This window comes from Eleutherodactylus coqui, chromosome 12 (genome assembly GCF_035609145.1).
Source record: "Eleutherodactylus coqui strain aEleCoq1 chromosome 12, aEleCoq1.hap1, whole genome shotgun sequence".
In the NCBI taxonomy this organism is placed as follows: Eukaryota; Metazoa; Chordata; class Amphibia; order Anura; family Eleutherodactylidae; genus Eleutherodactylus; species Eleutherodactylus coqui.
The window spans coordinates 114,346,196-114,367,706 of record NC_089848.1 but is presented as its reverse complement, the minus strand read 5'-3'; the positions used below and the strand labels follow the sequence as shown (position 1 = coordinate 114,367,706).

General features: G+C 48.5%; 1 protein-coding gene across 3 annotated transcripts in view; it reads left to right on the top strand.

Annotated features, from left to right (window-relative positions):
* Positions 1-21,511, top strand: part of NBEAL2 (neurobeachin like 2) — a 124,627-nt gene that overhangs the window by 26,966 nt on the left and 76,150 nt on the right. The window lies entirely within an intron of this gene.

Genomic DNA, 21,511 nt, shown 5'->3' with positions numbered 1-21,511 from the left:
GTATAGATCACAGTCACCAGGCAGCTATCAGAGGTTGCACTGGCACCCAGGTGCTGGTCACTTACTGGCCCAATAGCCTGTCTTCCATCTAAGAGGACACAGTACTATAAGTGGAGTGTGAAAGTTGGGGCTTCCTGTTTCAGACTTTCCTGTGTAGAAGAGACCTAAAGGATAGTTCAAGAGTAGAATGCCAAGATTACAGTATAGACTGACATTGCTGTCTGAACAGTTTTCTTCTGATGTGATGACTGAAGAAACGCACCTTATCCAGGATTGTATGAGGCTGAGATGGAGCAGACGACCTCCTGTTACCTTGTTACCTCCTCCTATCTGCGTCCTCATCTCTCTTTTCTGATGATGGAAGAAACTTCTCAGCTCAGGAAGATAAATTACTAATGGGGGGGGGGGGGGCACTAATTATAGCACAGAGCTCTGATGGCGCACTCCTCCTGCAAGTATGGGGGAGAAGTGTGAGTGTTGGTATGTTCACACGGCGGAATCGAACGCTGATTTAACCCTGTCAATGAGCAGAATCTCCAATCTGTTACGTGAAGAAGTAACATGTCGCTTTACATACAAATAAGAAAGATGGGAAAAATACCTCTACAGCGCCATCTATTAAATCCATCCAATAGATGGCGCTGTAGAGTTCTTTTTCCATCTTTCTTATTTGCATAAATTTCCCAGGGGAGCTAGCATGGCCTTCTAAGTCTCCTTTCTCATCTCATTTTTAGGTGTCCCCAAACCCCCTTTGGGTGCTCTCCTTAGGAAGAAGATTATACCATCCCCGGACTCGCTCACCCCCCTAGGTGTTTCCACACACTTTTTGGGTGCTCTCCTTAAGGAGACACGACACCGCTTCTGACCAACTTCTTTACATAGAAACGCGTTGGAAATTCTGTACACGGACTTACCCATTGACAAAGCAAAAGCTGTGTGCCGATCCGTGGAATAGCCATGGGTTTGCTGTGTGAACATACCATTGGGATCTGTTTGGGTCGATGCCGGAGAACTGAGGCAGATCTGGCACAAAATCCCAGATAAAATAGCGCGGCACGATGCAGTATTTTATCCTGGAAGATACAAGGTGGTGTAACAAAAACTTGATGGACCCCATTATGATGAAATGTTGTGTCCGGCATTTGAGTCATTTTTGTTGTTTGGTTCTTATGACTGAGCCAAACAACGGGCATGAATAACACTGGAGTGAACCCAGCCCTGCGTCATGGCTCTCATCATCTCTTCACTCTTCATGGTGGGTAAACAGGACAAACTTATAAGTTCCTCCATGTTCACCGAGGACTTGAACGGTTTGTAAGGGGGATCAGAGGCATCTTGGATCAATAGTTTAGTGGGGTCTGGACTTGGCAGACTGGAGTCTCCGGACAGGTTTTACATGTTACCGATTTTATTTATGTAGGCTTAAAGGGGTTGTCCAGGTTTGAATTATTGGTGACTTCTCCTCAGGATAGTTGATTTAAGAAGGGTCTGCTGCTCGGGACCCCTGGTGATCAGATGTGTAGACGGAGCAGGAAGATGTGTCTGCAGTATCTTCCCAGGTCAGTGCAATGCGTACAGAGCAGTCAGCTGCTGGCTGTAGCAGATAAGGGTGTATTCACACGTACGATTTTTCCCGTGCGAGTTCTCTCCGATTAGTGTGATGGACGGAGCATGGGGGAATCGATATTTTTTTTCTTTCTCGAACTAACGGTTTGAGAAAGAAAGATTGCTGCATGTAATATTTTTGGGTGATTTCTGTTCAAGAATCTCCCATTTCTCCAAATGGGAGAAAAAAAAAATCACACTGACATGTAAATGTGAGTTTGATCTGATATTTTATCTTTTACTATTGGAACAGTATGTGTTTTTTTTTTTCTTTTCCACACGCGTTAAAATCACACGTACCGCAATGCGGTTTTTCCTTCGGAATGCATTGCACTTGTGTAAGAAATCATTGGATTGCAAGTACATCAGTTTTTCTGACAGGTATTGTACTTGCTTGTGTGAATGCACCCTCAAGAAATTATCCCCAGGGGTACGAAGGCTGAACAGGTCAATGAACTACTAATAACCTATCCTAAGGGTTGGTCATCAAGAGCTCAGACCTGGACAATCCTAATTTGTAACAGGGTTGTAAAGGTTGATGGGACCTACAAGTAACAGTCCTGTTCTTCTGTTACTTGGCCCTCAGACACCAGGGCCCAGGTGCAACTCAAACCTCTACACCCCCTTAGCACATGTGATGCCCCCTGACCAGATATTTGTGAGAGTTGCCCTCCATCTAGGTTTGGTTGGCTGTGCCGGTCTTGCATAGATGGCATTGGTTGTCCCTGGAGCTGAGCATGATGGGAGTTGTAGTTTAATGCCCTTGAAACATTCCTCCTGACTTTCTACTGCCTTGGATTCCAGGTGCTGAGAACTGAAGACGTCTCAGGAATGTCTGTGTAATCCTCCATAAACCTGCCCAAAGGCTGCAGCTCTGTGTCCTCCACCATAGAACAGTGCAGGTGCTGGACCCTTATATAAGATCTCATGTGGTCTACAGAGGTGGGCAACCCTGAACCCCCGTGATACCCAGCGCCATCCACTGAACCAGGCCATTAGATGCGGAATTGTCTGAAACTGAAATGGAACTGCAAGCCTCAACCAACCAGGGCTGGCAGGACAGACAATGATGAGGCTGGGGGGGTTGTTAAATCTGGAGCGCTCTTTACCCCTCTAATATTCGCTTTCTGTCAATGAATAGAAACGCTTGTGTTTCTCCTCAATTCAGAACTATAAACCCATACTGCCCCCCCTCCTCCTGCGATCACTGTATCCACTTCTTGTAGCTGAAGGTTTGTTACAATTGTATCCAGTCCACACTGTCTCTCCACTGCCTGCCTGTTACAATGTATCAGTCTGGAGTCCCAGCTGTTTAGCTCACAGAGGGTTATATATACTGGATACAACTATAACAACCCCCCAGCTGTGAGAACAAGTTTCCAGCCTCTGGATATCACTGACAGCAAGCACAGATTGTGACATTAGTAAAGCATTGAAAGGCAAACCCCCAGACCTGTTAAGATGTTTTTCATACACCCTTCTTCATATAGCATGCTAGGGTGAGATGGACCTCATTTAAAGGATACACGCCTCTTAAACTTGGTGCACATTTTGCAGTCATACATTTACGCTGTAGTTTACGCCACTTTCTAACTTAAATTATAATAACTCTTGTCGGGCAGTGGGAGGTCATTCCGCCTCATGCTAAGCCCCACCAACTTCTCTAAAAAAAAATTAAAAACTGGTCCGTGCAGTATGAAATTAACAAGAAAACAATTTTTTTTTTTCAAAAAAGGGTACTAAAATTTGGCAACTTTTGTAGTTTTCCACTAAAATTTATTACAAAGTTGCAGAACTGTTCATTTTATGTGGAGCGTCATATCGCTCAATATGGAGTCACCGGAGTCCTAGATACTCTAGGGCAGGGGTCCCCAACTCCAGTCCTCAGGGACCACCAACAGGTCATGTTTTCAGGATATCCCATGGTAAGAACACCAGTGGCAATGTGTGAGGCACCGACAATAATTACATCACCTGTGTAACACTGAGGAAATCCTGAAAACATGACCTGTTGGGGGACCCTGAGGACTGGAGTTGGGGAATACTGCTCTAGTGCAGTGTTCTCCAACCTGTGTCTCTTCAGTTGTGAGGGCATGCTGGGAGTTGTAGTATTGCAGATCACTGTCCTGTTTATATATAGCCGTTGAGAATCCTCATCACCCCTGGTTATAGGAAGGTCTCCCATGTTGCAGCTGGACAGGTAGTGCAGTGGATGCTTCAATGGGTCTTTGTACAGAAGGTGTCGGTGCCATGGTGCTCTGTAGGGGGTCCATATAACGTTTTCAGTAACACCAGCAATGGTGGATTATGTAGGGGTAAATGAGGTTTCATCATCTTTGCCTGCTGGGTGGCCGGCCAGCCTGGGCCCAGCGCTCTCCCCGAGTCGTCCTCTTCATATCGGCTCCTTTTGTTGCTGCAAGCTTAGTAGCTGGGAAGGAAGTGGTCATTTCCTAGAACAACAAGTCTTCAGGATAGACCTGCCTTTCGGCCTGAGGAAGACGCCGCTGCTCCACACTGCGGTTATGCAGATCCACTCTCTCTGGTGCGATACTAGACGCGACCAATGGGCCGGGGTGCTGCTGTTTTTGGAACAAAACAGCCAGAACTTTCTAATCCTGAACAAGCGCTTTAATTAAAAGGGTTTTCTACGTTAAGTTCTAGAAATATGGCGCTTGGGGGGGAGGAGATACGAGGTGCAATACTGAAACTGTGGGCACCAAGGATGGGTGAGTATAGTCTAGTTTATTATTTTTGGGCATGGCCAGCTATACCTAGAAGAAAATGAGTTAATTTGAAAACGTCATCTGCAATGTGACCTGTAGCTTTAAATAGTATGATCGCCATGTAATCTACATAAACTGCACAGTCACTATGTACATAACATATCTTGTACTGAGTTACACCCTGTATTGTACTCTAGAGCTGCACTCACTATTCTGCTGGTGAAGTCACTGTGTACATACATTACTTATCCTGTACTGATCCTGAGTTACACCCTGTATTATACTCCAGAGCTGCACTCACTATTCTGCTAGTGGAGTCACTGTGTACACACATTACATTACTTATCCTGTACTGATCCTGAGTTACATCCTGTATAATACTCCAGAGCTGCACTCACTATTCTGCTAGTGGAGTCACTGTGTACACACATTACATTACTTATCCTGTACTGATCCTGAGTTACATTCTGTATAATACTCCAGAGCTGCACTCACTATTCTGCTGGTGGAGTCACTGTGTACATACATTAATTATCCTGTACTGATACTGAGTTACATCCTGTATTATACTGCAGAGCTGCACTCACTATTCTGCTGGTGGAGTCGCTGTGTACATACATTACATTACTTATCCTGTACTGATCCTGAGTTACATCCTGTATTCTAATCCAGAGCTGTACTCACTATTCTGCGGGTGCCATCACTGTTTACATACATTACACCAGCAGAATAGTGAGCGCAGCTCTGGAGAATAATACAGGATGTATCCTAGAATGTCACTCAATATCTTTTGTAGATAAATTCTATGTATAAAAATTATAATGGGTTTCAGATCCCACCTGATCTAAAATATAATCCCCTCCTATTTCTTCTTGTGTCCCTATGACAACACTGCTGGCATTTATTCTCTCTCAGCTCAGGACCTGCAGGATTATTTAGCTCACTTTCATGTTATATGGATTTAAGGGGAGACTGATGATATAGTTATATGTCACCGCCGTTTGTGACTTGCACCTAGTTGGACGACTTGTGCTGCAATTCATCGCTACTCCAGCTGATTATGGCTGTTTACATTTGTAGGCGCCTCTGTCAATCATTAACAATACTGTGACGGTTATGCAGTGCATTGTGGGTACTGTTGGAAATTGCAAGGGGGGTGATATTAGAAACCAGGTGATATACCCATGCGTTTTTAGGAATAGCAGTTCTGGAATATACAGAGTGGGCCACAAGAATGAGCCCAGCCCCGCACTCTTATGGAAGCTGTCCAAAAGAAAATCTGTGTTGCCCATAGCAACCAATCACAGCGCAGCTTTCATTTGACCTCAGCTGAGCTGTAATTGGTTGCTATTGGCAACAAAAATGACACGGGAAGTCAGTGATTTTTTTTTCCCCGTATACATTCTTTATATATACATTTAGGTAGAGGAGAAATACCAAAATAAAATGGAATTGTTATTCCGCCAGTATTCGTCGCCGGGTGCTGAGGAACGCTCATGCAAAATTTCACTCAAATTGGAGCGGAACTGTGGATTTGTATACAGATTTTGCGTTTTATATGATGGTAACACTGCAGCGTCTCATCCCTACTGTGCCGGACAGCGGAGTGGGCATTGTGGTCTGGGGGTACTGAGATTCACCACCATAGTCTTATTCTGCGCTCCCCGCTTGGGGCGATGTACTTCTGTAGTGGTCGTTACGATTCCTCTCCACAACAACTATTTTTTCATGTCATTAAGGCGGTAATCATCCGCAAGTTCTGGCGGTGTCCGAGATGGACCGAACTCACAAGGAAGATGAGCCCATTCCTGTGAATAGCTGCGGGACGTGTTTATATGGGTGGTGATCAAGCATGAGTTCTGTGCGACTGCGAGAACTGCAGAATTTGCGCTTGAAAGGAACCCATTATTTGCATTACGTTAACTTACACGAGCGATTTTGTTAGTTTGTTTTTTGCACCAACAGGCCTCATGTCCACGGGGACAGATCTGCAGCGGTCAGCCGCACACGTGATCCGCGCCCCATAGGGATGCATTGGACACCCGCAGGTAGTTAAATACCTGCGGATGTCATTTTCCCTTGAGGCGCGGATTGCGTGTGCGGGAAAACACCCGCAGCATGCTCCATTTTAGTGCAGGTCCCCCGCAGGCTTCTATTGAAGCCTATGGAAGCCGTCCGGATCCGCAGCACACCCGCAGCTGAATTCCTGCTCTCCGGCACACACATCCGCCAGGCCGAAGAAAGAAGATCCGGCCACGATGGAGGGCAGATCAGCAGCGTCTGGACAGGTAAGTAATGCTTATTTTGGAGGCCTCATGTCCGCGGGAAAGGAGGGACCCGCTGTGGGATTCTGCATGAAGAATCCGCAGCGGGCCTGATTTTCCCCATGGACATGAGGCCATAGTGTGAGATTGAGAAATTGCAGCAAGTCCTACTTCTGGACAGTTTCCGCTCGGAAAATTGCCCATTCTTTCCTATTGGAGCATGGTAAAAATCCCATTGCACTCGCATGCCAATTCGATGCCTTTTTAGTCCCCATTTCAGCTATTGGAATGGAATGCCTTTTTTTTAAAGTTTTGACATGCATTAAAAACACTGAGTACAGCCATTCGAACCGCGGATTAACACTGGAAGGCATTGCAGAAGCCTGAAAATCGCAGGTTTACAAGTGTGATATCAGTCCGATTTTTGTTGGCCATTATCGCACTCTCCAGTGTAAATACAGCTTCATTCACATGAGTGATTTTTCACTGGAACCAGCTATCCGAGTTTGTTGTATTTTTAAGGAAGTCTCTCACAGGAACGGGACGTATAGTGTGTGTGGTGCCCCATACATCGCAAAACACGGATAGGGGTCCTTGTGCTGGGTACTGGTGTACCTTGTCGACACCAGAAGTGGTGGGTGTCAACAAGGCTAAGGCTGTTTGACAGCCAGGTGACGCCCCCTCTTCCTGATTGGCTGGACGGCTCGCTCCCTGTCCTCGGCCTCTCAGGTCCTGGCACTCCAAGCACTCCATTCTCCCTTCTTGCTCCTGCCAGTCCTCAGGCTGTCAGGTCTCCCTTCTCGCTCCTCCCGGGCTCAGCCTCTGGGGTGGGAGGCAAGGTTCTTACACGGACGGCAATATCCTGGCAGCATGGGGATTCCTTTTTGCCTGGGATGCAGGGTTAGGGTTAGGTTCAGTGTGAGGCTTAAATTACAGGTAACAGCTAAGCATTTACAGCTAATAATGCAGCCTAGCACTAAAACTAACTCTCTATCCCAGGCAAACATGAGTCCCCACGCTGCCAGGACCTTGCTGCATGCAACCAATCAGCAGCTTGGGGGCGTACAATGGGCGCATACAGCCTTCACTACGTTTCTACACATACTTGTGGTGGAGGCAAGATACACCAGTACCCATGAGCTGTGCGATATGAGTTCTGGGGTGCAACTTGCTCTCGTTCGTGTGACTACAGCCGTTGCTATCACTTGCTTTGTGCTTGACAGCTGCCGCTGTATGGGAAGACACGTAACACAAGGCCACCAAGACAGACAGCTAATAAGTCCAAGGTGGTGAGAGGGAGTTACATGGCTGCTGGAATTGATGCATTATGGAGATCACGCATCGTCTTGTAGCAAGTTGGCAGAAATTATATTTCTTTGTTTCTTACTTATGTCAATTCCCAGGAAAGCTGCGTGGCGGTGAACGTGGATGCTATTATAGCGCCCAAAGCTGTTGTCACCCAGCTAGCCCATGTTAGATCATCACGTACAGCCCAAGTTATACAGGTACTACCTGTAGATATTGTGATCAGTAGCCGCTGAGTCAGTGTTGCCCGCTCTCTTCTCATGCGCAGATTCCTCGCAGTCCTGGATCCTTTCCGTCACACAATCTTATCGGTGCCTTGTGTCCAAACAGCGGCTGAGATTGAGCGCACAGCTGAGTCCACAAGGCCCAGTCCTCTGATCCTTGAGTCTGGGAGGGGATACTGATAAGCCCTGGTCCCTATAGAGGCAGTACTGCACTTATGGGGACTGGAGGCAATGAAAACTTGGCTGGGATTTGGATGCCAGGGTAATTCTCTGCAGCTCGGACATACAAAGTTTATTTTTTTCTACCTGATGTGTTTGAGCATCTAGAAGAGATTTCTGTGTAAATGAAAAGTTCTACAACTTTCTAAAGGACTTCCTCATTGTTTCAAAAGGTCTGCTTGCTGTCAGTGGATGAGAACACTACTCAGAATCTGTAAATTTGTGCATACCTGGTGCAGCTTCAGCTGTGGCTGCAGCCTGGGATCCAGACTGATACATTGTAGATTGTGTAGATGGTTGTATCCAGAGTAGAGAGCGGGTCTAGCGGCGTACAGGCTACTGCCTTCGGAGTATGCGCTGCGTTAGGACTCTGTTCAAGCTTTCTGTCTCTGCTGTTTTTAGGAGAGGGAAAAGGTGGTTTTCCCGGCGTCATCCTGACGGCAGACATGGAGGTTGCACCTTGACCTCGTAGGGACAGGAAGCAAGAGACTTTAAAAGGCTCCTCCCGTCTCCCATTCACCAGTGCTTCCTGTCCCTACAGGGACATGCAAGAGGAGCTCCCTCCAGGGAGCTGCAGGATGACAGCTGGGGGAACGGTCCACAGGGCTGTTTTTCCCCCCTCACCCTTTTCCAAGCAGGCTGACTGGAGGGATTGACGGTCCACAGGGCTGCTTCCCTTCTCATCTCCCCTCCGGAGAGTCAGCGCGGTCCGGGAGCACGGCGGGCCACAGGTCTGACCGCCCGGGATTCACCACCGCAGCGGTCGGAGCGGCGGACCAGAGGTCCTTGAGTCCCCTCCTTCCTCCTCCAGCTCGGAGTTGTTTTTCAGCCGGGGAGAGCGGCGGGCCACAGGCTCAGATGCCTCTCTCCTCCAGGCATGCCGGCGCGGCCGTGCGCGGCGTCGGGGGGGCGGAGCCAATGACGCGGCGTGACGCGGTGACGTCAGACGCCGTCAGCTGACCCGGAACAGCGGGAGATTTGAAAATGGAGACCCCCCCCGACAAGCTTCCACTGACAGCACACCTTCAGAGAAGGATTTATCTGTCTACCTGGTTCTGTCTGCGTCTCTGCATCATGACTACAAAGGAACCAGAGATGGAAGCCCTGCAAACTGTAAGTGTTACTTGTTGCAGGAATGTTATGCTCAGGAATTTAGCATTGTGTGGGGGGTTTTCCCTTATGTGCATGCATGTATATTCTGCAGGACAGGGAATCCACTCGGTCTAAACAGGACCTAAAGAAAAAACACAGGAAAGGCGCTCTGTGTCTTTAAAAAAAAAAAAAAAAAAAAAAAAAAAAAAACTGGACGAGGCGTATAAAAAAGCCGCTATGCCCCGATTGTACCTCCAAGATCCTTACGGAGGAACAGGCTGCATTCAGGGAAGATATTATATCCCTGGTTAGAGAGGAGGTCCGGGCATCAATCTCCAGTCTCCCCCCCCCCCCCTTCTCCCCCCAGCCCAGCGGGAGGAAGGGCCGCTAAAAGGGTGAGCCACATACCGCTAACGAGCTCACAGTTTGAGCAATCCCGGGGCGACTTGTCAAATGGCGAACTCTTTGACCGTCCCCCTGACGCCAGGGATGAGAATAAAAAGTACTATTTCTCATCTGGGGACCTGCTTGACCTGATCAAAGCAGTCAGGGATACAAGGAAGGTCGAGGATGTGGTCGAGCCAAGGTCCATACAGGACGCCGTGTCCGGCGGGCTCAGACCAAGGAACCGCACAGTGTTTCCGGTTAATGATACCCTGAAGAAAGTAATCACAGATGAGTGGGCTGCGCGGACAAACACCTCTATTTGTCCCGCGAATATAAAGAGAGACTCCGCTTTGCGGAGAAAGACGTGAGCATCTACGCACAGTCCGGGAGCACGGCGGGCCACGGGTCTGACCGCCCGGGGTTCACCACCGCAGCAGTCGGAGCGGCGGACCAGAGGTCCTTGGGTCCCCTCCTTCCCCTGCCACAGCTCGGTGCAGTGGTTTCAGCTGGGGAGAGCGGCGGGCCATAGGCTCAGATGCCTCTCTCCTCCAGGCATGCCGGTGCGGCCGTGCGCGGCATCGGGCACAGGTGGCCATAATGGCCAAAAAGACAGCCCTGCCATTCAAGGACTCCTCTCATCTTAAAAACCCGATGGACAGGGTCGACGCCTTGATGAAACGGGCCTGGCAAACAACGGCCTATACGCTGAAGTCCAAGGTCGCAGCGACTTCTGTGGCAAGGTCAATGTTCCTCTGATTGGGGGAACTCGACGGCCAGATTAAACAGAAGGCCTCTAGAGATGTGTTACTGGAATGCATGCCTCTACTTAGATCAGCAACAGGCGGTCTGGCTGAAAACATGGAAAGCAGATACGGCTTCCAAAGAAAGGCCATGTAACATCTCTGTTTCATGGCCAGCACATGTTGGCGCGGACTTGGAGGAGATCCTAAAAAGAGCTACCGACAGGACCCGCAGTTTCCCGGACCAAGCAAGAACGGGATTTCCCCACAAACCTCAGCCATCCTTCAAGCCATACCGAGGCAAAGGAAAGACGGGGTGCTGGTCCTACCCCAAAGGAGGCAGGAGTAAAACAAAAACAACCCCTTCCCCTGTAGGCGAGTACCAGGTGGGGGATAGACGGTTGAGCTTTCCTGGTCCCCACGCGATCCCCCGCCCTGCAGGGTATCTTTAGAAACGAAATTTCTAAGGTGCTACAGATGGGGGCGGTAGTCCAGGTCCCCGCAGTAGAACAGGGCTTGGGGTTCTACCCCTATTTCTGATCAAAAAACCGAACGACAGTTTCGGATGATCCTTAATCTGAAGGGCCTGAACAGGTTGATTACCTACAAAAGGTTTAACCATCAGGTCTGCAGTAACTCTGATCAAAAGAGGGGACTTTATGAGTACCGTCGATCTAAAGGACACGTACTACCACGTCCCAGTCCTGTCGGAACATCACAAGTACCTGCGGTTTGCCATCAGGATGGGCAGCCGTGTACACCATTTTCAATTCCAGTGCCTACCCCTCGGAATTTCAACGGCACCCAGGATATTCTCTGAAATAGCGGCAGAGATAGTGGCGCATCTCCATGTGGCAGGCATAAACATTGTCCCATACCTGGACGATTTGCTGGTAATGGCATCCTCGCCGAAGATCCTCAAAGAGGATACCAGCCGAATCATCTCCCTATTTCAGGGACTGGGGTGGATAGTTAACTTCCCTAAATCTAGTCTTCTCCCCGAGACGCGAAAGACCTCCTGGGGGTACAGATAGACTCAGTGTCTCAGATCTTGTCTTTGCCTCCCCCCAGGCAGGAAAACCTTAGGCTGGCAGCGCAGAAATGCGGCCAGAAGAAACAAATAACGATTAGGGACGCAACGAGGCTCCTGGGCCTCATGACCTCCTGTATCGGCATTATTCCTTGGGCCCAGGTTCACTCAGAGAGCCACCCTGGGCAACTGGGACGGGGCAACAACCTCTCTGGACCGCAGAATGCCCGTGTCATCAGCGGTCACAAGGTCCCTCCGCTGGTGGCGGTCAACTGGCAACCTAGAGGCGGAGTCCCCATGGGTGACAAAGCCCTTCATCTCCGTAGTCACCAACGCAAGCCAGCCTGGCTGGGGAGCGCAAGTGGGGCAGCGTTTGCTCCAGGGCAAATGGGGTCCGACATTGCATGCCTAGACCTCAAATTCCAGAGAGCTTAGGGCCATCTGGGAGCATGTTAGGATCTTCTCGGATAACGGGACCGCCGTTTTACTTATTCACCACCAGGGAGGCACCAGAAACTTTCACCTGCTGAAATTAACAGCCCCGATTTTCTGATGGGCCGAGTCCACGGTACAGTCCTGACAGCGGTCCATCTCAAAGGATCCCAGATCCTGACAGCCGACTTTCTAAGTCAAAGAGGCCTAGACCCTGGGAATGGTCTCTGAATCAAGAGGAATTTCGTCTCATTACAGAAACCTGGGGCAGTCCACAGGTGGACCTGTTTGCGAGCAGCAAAAATTCAGAATGTCCCGGCTATCTTTCCCTAGATCCGAGGGACAAGTCCGAGGGGTTAGACGCTTTTTCCCATAGTTGGGATTTCAGTCTGGCGTACGCCTTCCCCCTCCCCCATACACCTGATCCCGAGAGTTCTTCAGAAGGTCCAGCAGAGCAACATCACGCTGATCCTGATCACCCAACACTGGGGAAAAAAGGGCATGGTTTCCGGTGCTCCTAAAGCTCGCCATCTCGGAGCCAATCCGCCTTCCATCCAGGAAGGACCTTCTAGCGCAGGGCCCAGTTCTTTGCCCCAACCTAGAGAGACTGAACCTCGCAGTGTGGATATTGAGGAACAGACGCTAAGACAAGGTCTGTCCTCCAGAGTTATCGCGACTCTACGCCAGTCCCGGAAAACCTGTAACCTCAGCTACTATAATAAGATCGGGGAAAAAATTCTTCTCCTGGAGGGGGCTGGAGGTCTCCAATCTTGACACTTTGGTGGCGGAGATTTGGACTTCCTCCAGATAAAAGCCTGAGACCACGAACCCTGGAAGTACAGGTAGCAGCGCTCTCAGCCATTCTAGACCAACCTCTGGCGGATCATAGACTGATCCGCAGGCTCATGAAAGCGGCGGAAAGAATGAGGTCAGTAGCCGTAGTACAGTTCCCCCCCATGGGACCTGAACCTAGTTCTCCAAAGCCTCTGCAAAGACCCCCTCAACCTACTGATCAGATTCCGATTAGGTTCCTCACGTTTAAAACTGTGTTCCTGGTAGCTTTCACAGCAGCAAGGCACGTAAATGAGCCCCGGGCCCTATCTTGTAAGACGTCTTACCTATTAAGCCAGGACGATGGGGTCATACAAAAAAAAAAAAAAAAAAAAAAAAAAACAGACCCCCGTTTTTCTTCCAAAGGTAGCCTCAAAATCCCACAGACAGCAAGAAATTATTCTCCCATCCTTCGGTCAAAATCCCCAAAACGATAGGGAAAGAGACTACCATAGCCTGGATGCAAGGAAGGCCATTCTATGCTACCCAGAGCAGACATTATCCTTTTAGGAAGGCTGACTGTCTTTTGTTCAATTTCAGGGGCCAGGCAGAGGAAGAGCGGCTTCTAGGAGATCCATTAGCCGCCGGATAAAATCCACCATCCAGCAGGCCTACTCCGTCCTGCGACAGCGCTATCCCGGAAGGACTCAAGGCCCATTCTACCAGGGCAGTATCCTGCTCCTGGGCAGAGAGGGCTATGGCGTCGCCGGACCAAATCTGTAAGGCAGCCACATGGTCCAACCTGCACACATGCGCAAAACATTACAGGCCGAATGCGGACCTCTCCTCCGATCTCTCTCTTTCGGGAGAGAGGTCCTGCAAGCAGTGGTCCCTCCCTAAGAGTTAATTTGGTATACTCCATGTCTGCCGTCAGGATGACGCCGGGAAAGGGGAGTAATTTCTTACCGAAAATTCCTTTTTCCCGAGTCATCCTGACGGCACGTATTTCCCTCCCAAAAATTCACACGTTTATATTAACGTTTATGCGGGCACGAACCAGTAGCCCAGAGGCTCCTATGTTGGACATTTCCCTTCATGCGGTAAATTTGTGCATATTTCCTGTGTTTAAGTTTGGGTAAGCTACCCTCTTATTGTTTATATTCAAATAGAACTAACCATGTTATTTTTTTCGGAGCAAATAAATACCTTCCTTGGTTAACCACGACATGTCCATGTAAGTAATTTAGAAGACACTGGTGAATGGGAGACGGGAGGAGCCTTTTAAAGTCTCTTGCTTCCTGTCCCTACGAGGTCAAGGTGCAACCTCCATGTCTGCCGTCAGGATGACTCGGGAAAAAGGAATTTTCGGTAAGAAATTACTCCCCTTCACATCCGCAGCAGGGATTCCCCTCACTTGTTCCCATTCGGGAGCAGGAAAGGGGAAATCCCGCGGCCGAATAGCTTTATCTCTGGATAGAACAAAACAGCGCCAGGAAGACCCCATTGATTATAATGGGGTCTGCCCAGCTTTTGGATGGAAGAAAAGTGCTGCATGCGGATCTGCAACAAAACCTCAGGCACAGATGTGAAACTGTCCAAACAGAAATTAAACAGAAAAACGTGGATCAATCAAAATACTAATTATGACCTGCTTGTGAGTGATTAGTGACTGAGTGACACTGTGAGTTACATGTGATGTCACCGTCATGTGATCAGTCATCAAGCTCTGAGATCCGCCCCTTATTACATGAGGGTGACGTCATCACAGGGCCTTCATCCCTATGCACTGAATGAGGGATTACAGGCGGACTACATCCTCCACAAACCACCGTTGCCTCAGTTGCTATGGATACAGCAGTACTCAGTTTGGCAGTTTGTAGCTGCACACCTGTGTGGAGACTCCAATAAATGACACCTCACAGATGTCCAGATACATAGCTGGTGGTGCATATTGACCAACAACATTGAAGCATAGTCCTTCACATCTCCTGAATGTGATATCATGTCCTCTTAAGTACTAATGCCACCAACAGCAGTCCAGCCTTCATCTAATCGACAACCGTTGTCCAGTATTGGAACAAACCGTCGCTGTTGTGCAAACATGTCACCACAGGGGGTCCAACGCTGCCGTGAAGCTAATGCAGCTTACATGACACAGCGACAAGCCACGATGTCACCTCATTAAGCAACTGAAGTTTATAAATCTCAGGCAGCTCACATGCGAAAGCTGCAAGTGGACATGTCTCCTCAGCGAGCTGCTGAAGTCCTTAAATCACATGCATCTCATATGCGAAAGCAACGAGCCAACATGTCTCCTCAGCGAGCTGCCAAAGTTCGTAAATCATGTGCAGTGCACAGAAATATTTTGACCAACTCCAATCCCTTTCACTATATTAGTAAATGGCACATTGTGCCACCAGAAACACTGGTACTAGTTTTTTTTCCCTATTGATTTCAATGGGGTTAAAAAAAAGCAGGAAGGAAAGCAAACAGGTTTTTGTTTTTAGGACCGAAAAATAACGCTGCAGACTGTGCTATTCTCCCATTGAAAAAGCAAATCTAATGGAACGGAAGCAAACTGAAGCCTTTTTTTGTCTTTTGCTTTCCGTTTTTCTTGAAACCCTATTGAAATCAATGAAGAAAAAAGGATCGGTGTTTTTAGTTTAGTTTCTCTTCTCCAAAAAGGGCTCAGTTCAGGGTTTGTCTCTCAGCACCTAAACGCAGGCGTGAAATCAGACTTATTAACATAAGTAACTGAAGCGATAGAAAGTTGCAGAACTTCTCATTATACACAGATTAAGCTTTACTTACATAAAACTTAAAGTGCCCCTGTCATAAACCAGGTTACGGAGCGGTGAGGTGAGGTGAGGGGGGGGGGGGGAGCTGCTGTTTATACTCACCGGGCCCCCCTTTTCCAGCACCCTGCTGCCGACATAGCGCCTCGCTCGCAAATGGGATGATGAATGTGATGGAACAACCATGGGAAATGATCACTCACACGTCATCACTCTGCGATTCTACTTTAGTTTTTGGACGTAGGTTCCTACCTGCGACAGCGGGTTTTAGTGCACCCCATCATTGTGATGAGGTGCGCTAAATGCAGCAAGATAGAGCAGACAACGCTCAAAAATTGATTTCAATGGGAGCGTTATACCGCGTTAAAAAGCGCCCATGTGAAAGAAGCCTTAGGCCTCATGTCCACGGCTAAAATAAAATTTAAAATCCGGAGCGTTTCACCCGCAGAGTGATCCGCGCCCCATAGGGATGCATTGGACACCAGCAGGTAGTTAAATACCTGAGGATGTCATTTTTTTCCTGAGGCGCGGATTGCGTGTGAGGGAAAACACCCGCAGCATGCTCCATTTTAGTGCAGGTCCCCCGCAGGCTTCTATTAAAGCCTATGGAAGCATCCGGATCCGCGGCACACCCGCAGCTGAATTTCTGCTCTCCGGCACGGGAGAGCAGGAGTTAAAAAATAAATAAATAAAGTGCACGGCGCATGCGCATGGGAAGGAGGGAAGATCCGCAGTGTCCGGATAGGTAAGTAAATCTTTTTAAGCCTCATGTCTGCGGGAAAGGAGGGACCCGTGTCAGGATTCTGCATGAAGAATCCGCGGCGGGCCTGATTTTCCCCGTGGACATAAGGCCTTAGGCCGCCTGCAGACGAGCGGGTCGGATCCGGCAGCGAGAATTCTCGCCGCGGGACCCGACCCGAGAGCCTGCAGGGACGAGCGCCTACTCTCCCGCGCCTGGCGGCCCCAGCTCTTTCATGTGCCGGCTGCTGCGCAGCCGGCGCATGCGCAGACCGGAGCCGGCAGCCGGGTGAGTGCGAGCCCCACCCAAAAATAGGACATGCCGCGGTTTGTTTGCTGCGCGACATTTCGCGCGGCCAAACCGCGGCCGTCTGCATAGGAGTGCGTATTGTAATGCACTCCTATGCAAACTTTCAGTGGCGGAAATCCCGCGGGAAATCCCGCCGCGGGATTTCCGCCCGTGTGCAGGCGGCCTTAGGCTGCTTTCACACGGTCGAGAAACACGGCGAGATTTTACGTTGCGTGAAGCACTAATATGAACATTTATTCTTTTGACCCCCGTCCTGTCTCTTTGCGTTCGCCCATTGATTTCAGTGGGACCTTGCGATGCGAAGTTTCCCATTGAAATCAATGGGAAACACTTCTGATCCTCCCGTGAGAGGATGGGAACTTCACAGATGCGAGGCGTCTTTGCCTGAAAATCGCCTTTTATCCGTGGGTAAATTGCACGTTTACAAGTTGGATATCAGGCCAAGTTTTCACATTTCGATATCGCGCTTGCCCCGTGTGTAGGTAGCCCAAGGCTACATTCACGAGCGTGAATATGAACTCTATTCTTCTGATTGGCGTAATATACACGAGCGGTTTTATTTATCTTTGTTTACCCTTACAGTAATGCTGCGCGGTAAGAAATCGCTGCGTGTTCTTGCCCCCCCCCCCGTAATTCTCTGAACGTATTGGCCTTAGTTTGCAATGGGACAATCGAACACGTTGCATGCTGCGCGATGCGCACGCAGGTACGATGCGGTGGTTACCATTGAAATCAGTGGGGAAGACTTGCTGATCGTCCGATGAGTGTGAAAAAAGGGTCGGGGGATCGGAATTTCACGGAAGTGATACGAAACGTTTTTGCATTAAAAAATGCCTTGCAGCCACATCCCGATACGGCGCTCACCCGTGTGACTTTAGCCTAGAAGGCCAAGAGCGATATCCGTTCGAGAAACTGGGACCCATATTGTTCTTGCAAATCTGTGACTTTTACTGCGATGCATTTGCGAAAAACCCATTGCATTTCTGCACGTGTGATTCGCATCACACTTACGTGAAAATCGCCCAAAAAATAGAGGAATCCCAGCATGTCCTATTTGACTGTATTGCCGCTACCCTGTTTCCCTGAAAATAAGACATAGCATGATTTTCCAGACTTTTTGAGGATGCAAAATGATTTTTCAGGCTTTTTGAGGATGCTTAAAATATAAGCCCTACTCCAAAATTAAGCCCTGCTAACAGTTAATTAAAAAAGTCAATTTAAATAGTGTCCAGGCAGCTATACATGTAAAAAAGTTAAACCTTTTTGAACAAAAATTAATATAAGACACTGTCTTATTTTGGGGGAAACACAGACAAAAATCGCAAATGTAATAGACCCGTTGTAAATAATGGGTTATATTTTCGTGCATCTCGCAACGCACAAACCTTGCGCAAGAAAATCGACCATGTAAATATACCCTAAGGCTACATTCACACAGGCGCATGATATTGGGCTGAGAAACCGAGCCCAAGGCGCACTTGTCAACATGCGCTTTATCCACGGACGCCTCACATCTCTTCTGGGAAATTGCTATCCTCTGGAGCTTGTTTGGCAGGCGTCAGAGGGTTGGCTGGTGCTTATTACTGATTTCAATGGGATACACCGCACGGCAAATAAGTCACTTTTGTTCGTCATTCGTTCAATGCAGACAAAAATATCATCGTTGGCTCGTTCACTAATTGTTTTAAATCTGGACCGTTCAGTCGTCTTCAGTCACTTAGACAGCGAATGAGAACGACTGAAGGATTTCTTGTTTGAGCGCGCCGCCAACGTATCTGCTGTATAAACTCTGACATCACTCGCTCGTTCATACGAGAAACTGTCTGGTGTAAACAGACCCTTAGGGCGCCATTACACGAGTGCCGCAAATGCTCATGTTATAGCGTTAATTGCTGGGCTGTCCTGTGCTTTCAGGTTCAGCCCTACAGTTGTCAGGAAAATACTAGTGTTTCCCCCGAAAATAAGACCCTGTCTTATATTAATTTATGCCCCAAATGAGGCACTAGGTCTTATTTTCAGGGGAGATCTTATTATACTTAGCAAGCTTGGTCCAGGTCCTTCCCGGTAATCTCTGGAGCACCAGCACGCTTCCCGACGTACTCGGCCGCTCATACAGCATCACTTCCTGATTACGGGATTCATAAATCCCGCCTCCAGGAAGCGATGGCTGTGATTGGTTCTTTGACTGTTTCTCAGCCAAACAATGCAGCGCTAAATGAACCAATGCGATAGCTGTGATTGGATTATCTGTCACGGCATTAATTGGCTGAGGGACCTGGAGAAAGCCTGCTAGGTAAAGTACTCTCTCCTTTTTTTAATGTAGTGTAGCTAGGTCTTCTTTTCAGGGTAGGTCCAATATTCAGGGAAACGGGGTAGTTGCTAGCTCTCCTCTAATAGCACCATTCTTTAGTGCAGTTGTCCTCATACTAACCAATCAGAGCTTGACGTCACTTTTTGTAGATCATTAAAAATTGTACAGGAAGTTCATATAAAGTTCTTTCATACAATCACCAATAATCTGGCATCTGATAGTCCGGCGTTCCTGCCCTTCTCACACCGATACGTCTTTTGTACCATCAGGTGCTCCATAATTTAGATCCAATGGAATGCATGTGTGACTAAATCCAGTAGTCCAGAATCTCTGCTAGTCCAGCATCACACGGATGTCGGTCTGCTTCTCCTAGCACATACAATCTGCTTCCTGCCCGGGGCGCCGTTTATCATCTGTCATTCGCAAGGTCATTACAGGACAAGTGGAAAAACCATCGGCTAAATTATCAGCGGCGTGATAAGCTCAGGGCGCCAAAGGGTTAACAGCCCTTGTCGTAATTTTAGATTTGGCCATCGGTGGGTCGGGATGGGTCGCTCCTCATAACTTCTGATGCCCTCGTCACTGTTTCCTATTCGGCTATTGTTACAATGAAGCTTTCCTGCATGCGGTTCCATGGGGGTGGCAGATCTCAGAGGTAGCCAAGCTGGGTGACGTCCACTGTGAAAGCTACATTGGTGGCCATGTTGGTTGTCACCCAGCTTTCCCAGGAACTGATAGAACTTAGAAGTTGTCAGATGGAACTTTATGGATTTCCTCCTCAGAAGGCTGGGTGACAACGGATATGGCTACTAGTGCTGTTGTGTATGTTGGGGTGCATTCACACGGGGGCTGTGTTTTTCGGCCCACGAATACGCAGAATATTCACCGGCTGTAATACGCTGTTGCCGTGCGTTCTTCCGCCCGTCCACGGTCTTTTTACTTGCGTAAATACGCTGCAAATTTATGGGGGTAAAAAAAAAAGAGAGCGCAAAATCTCATTGATTTAGGCTGCTTTCACACGGCCGAGAAACTCGTGCGAGATTTGCGCATTGCGAGACGCACAAATTTTGCGCAAATATGAACCATATTTTTTTGAATGGAATCATATGCATGAGTGGTGCGGGAAAAAAATCGCTACACGTTATCTTCTCGCATTCGTCGCCCACTGCGTGTGATGGTTAGTATTGAAGATAATGAGAAACGCTTGCTGATCCTCCATTAGAAGGTGGAGAGCTGTAGTGCGGAAAATACTAGCGAATACGCAGGTTTCCTGTGTATTTACGCACGCTAATTGATGTCAGTGGGCTTTCATGGTGCGTAATGTGCACTAAGGGCTCATGTCCACGGGTGTTTCTTCACCGCCTACTAACGTGTGTGTTGCACGCATGCAGCCATGGTCTTTCATTGATCCATGCACATGTACACAGAGACGCTACCTGTAAATGGGCGTGAGCCATAGATGGCAGCCTGCTCTGTTTCTCGGGGTACCAAGGAGCGTGTGCCCTGTACATGTATAGGTAGTGTATGCAACGCTGTCCATACGCAATACATTGACTATGGCCCGTGCGATACGCGGTCATGTGCAATACGCTCGCAGCCCTACACGGCCTCTTCCGGCTTTCACGCTCTCACACATCACGTGGCGAAATAAGCTTAAGTACACAAACCCATTGGGATGAATGGATTCTATTCACTGCCTATTACACTGCAGCATATTACGCCCGTGTGAATGCACCCTCATCCCAAGCCCTAGCTCTGCAGAGTAACCTCCCCACCTGCATATATACAGTGTATAAGAGTCTGGGAAATCCGGGTGGCGGTCCTTTTACAGATAGGGTGGCGGTCCGATTTGGTTTCTCAGAAATGGAACTACAAAACAGCTGGATAGACTTCGGAGGCACTGGACCGGCGCTGACCGATAAGGTTTCTGTTCTCTTGGCACATAAGGGGTTACAGGTTTTAGTCGATTTGCCCCAGTTTGCATTGTTTGGTAGCGATCTCAGGCCTAAACTCTGCACTTGGCGTTGTCATGGTAACACTATCCGCGTCCCATACGTTGTGCATGTAAACACCTTGCTGGCAGTGTGCCGCTGTAGATGCCAATGCGGTGAGGGGCAGGTGGAGGGCACCGTCTACACCGTGAGCAGGAAAGGCCGTTCATTTAGTAAACTTATTGTAAAAAAAGAAGTTGTCGGAGGGAAGGAAACCATCTCTGTATCATTGTAATATCTGAGCAAAAGGAGAATGTATTGTGGAGAACTGAACCCCTGAATGAAGGCTCTAGTACCCTGTTGTATCTCCTCTAGCTTGGATACAAGATGTGATAGAGGCAGGCATGGAGGCTCTAGTACCCTGTTGTATCTCCTCTAGCTTGGATACAAGATGTGATACAGGCAGGCATGGAGGCTCTAGTACCCTGTTGTATCTCCTCTAGCTTGGATACAAGATGTGATATGGGGGGTATGGAGGCTCTAGTACCCTGTTGGGCCTCCTCTAGCTTGGATACAAGATGTGATACGGGGGGCATGGAGGCTCTAGTACCCTGTTGTACCGTGTCTAGCTTGG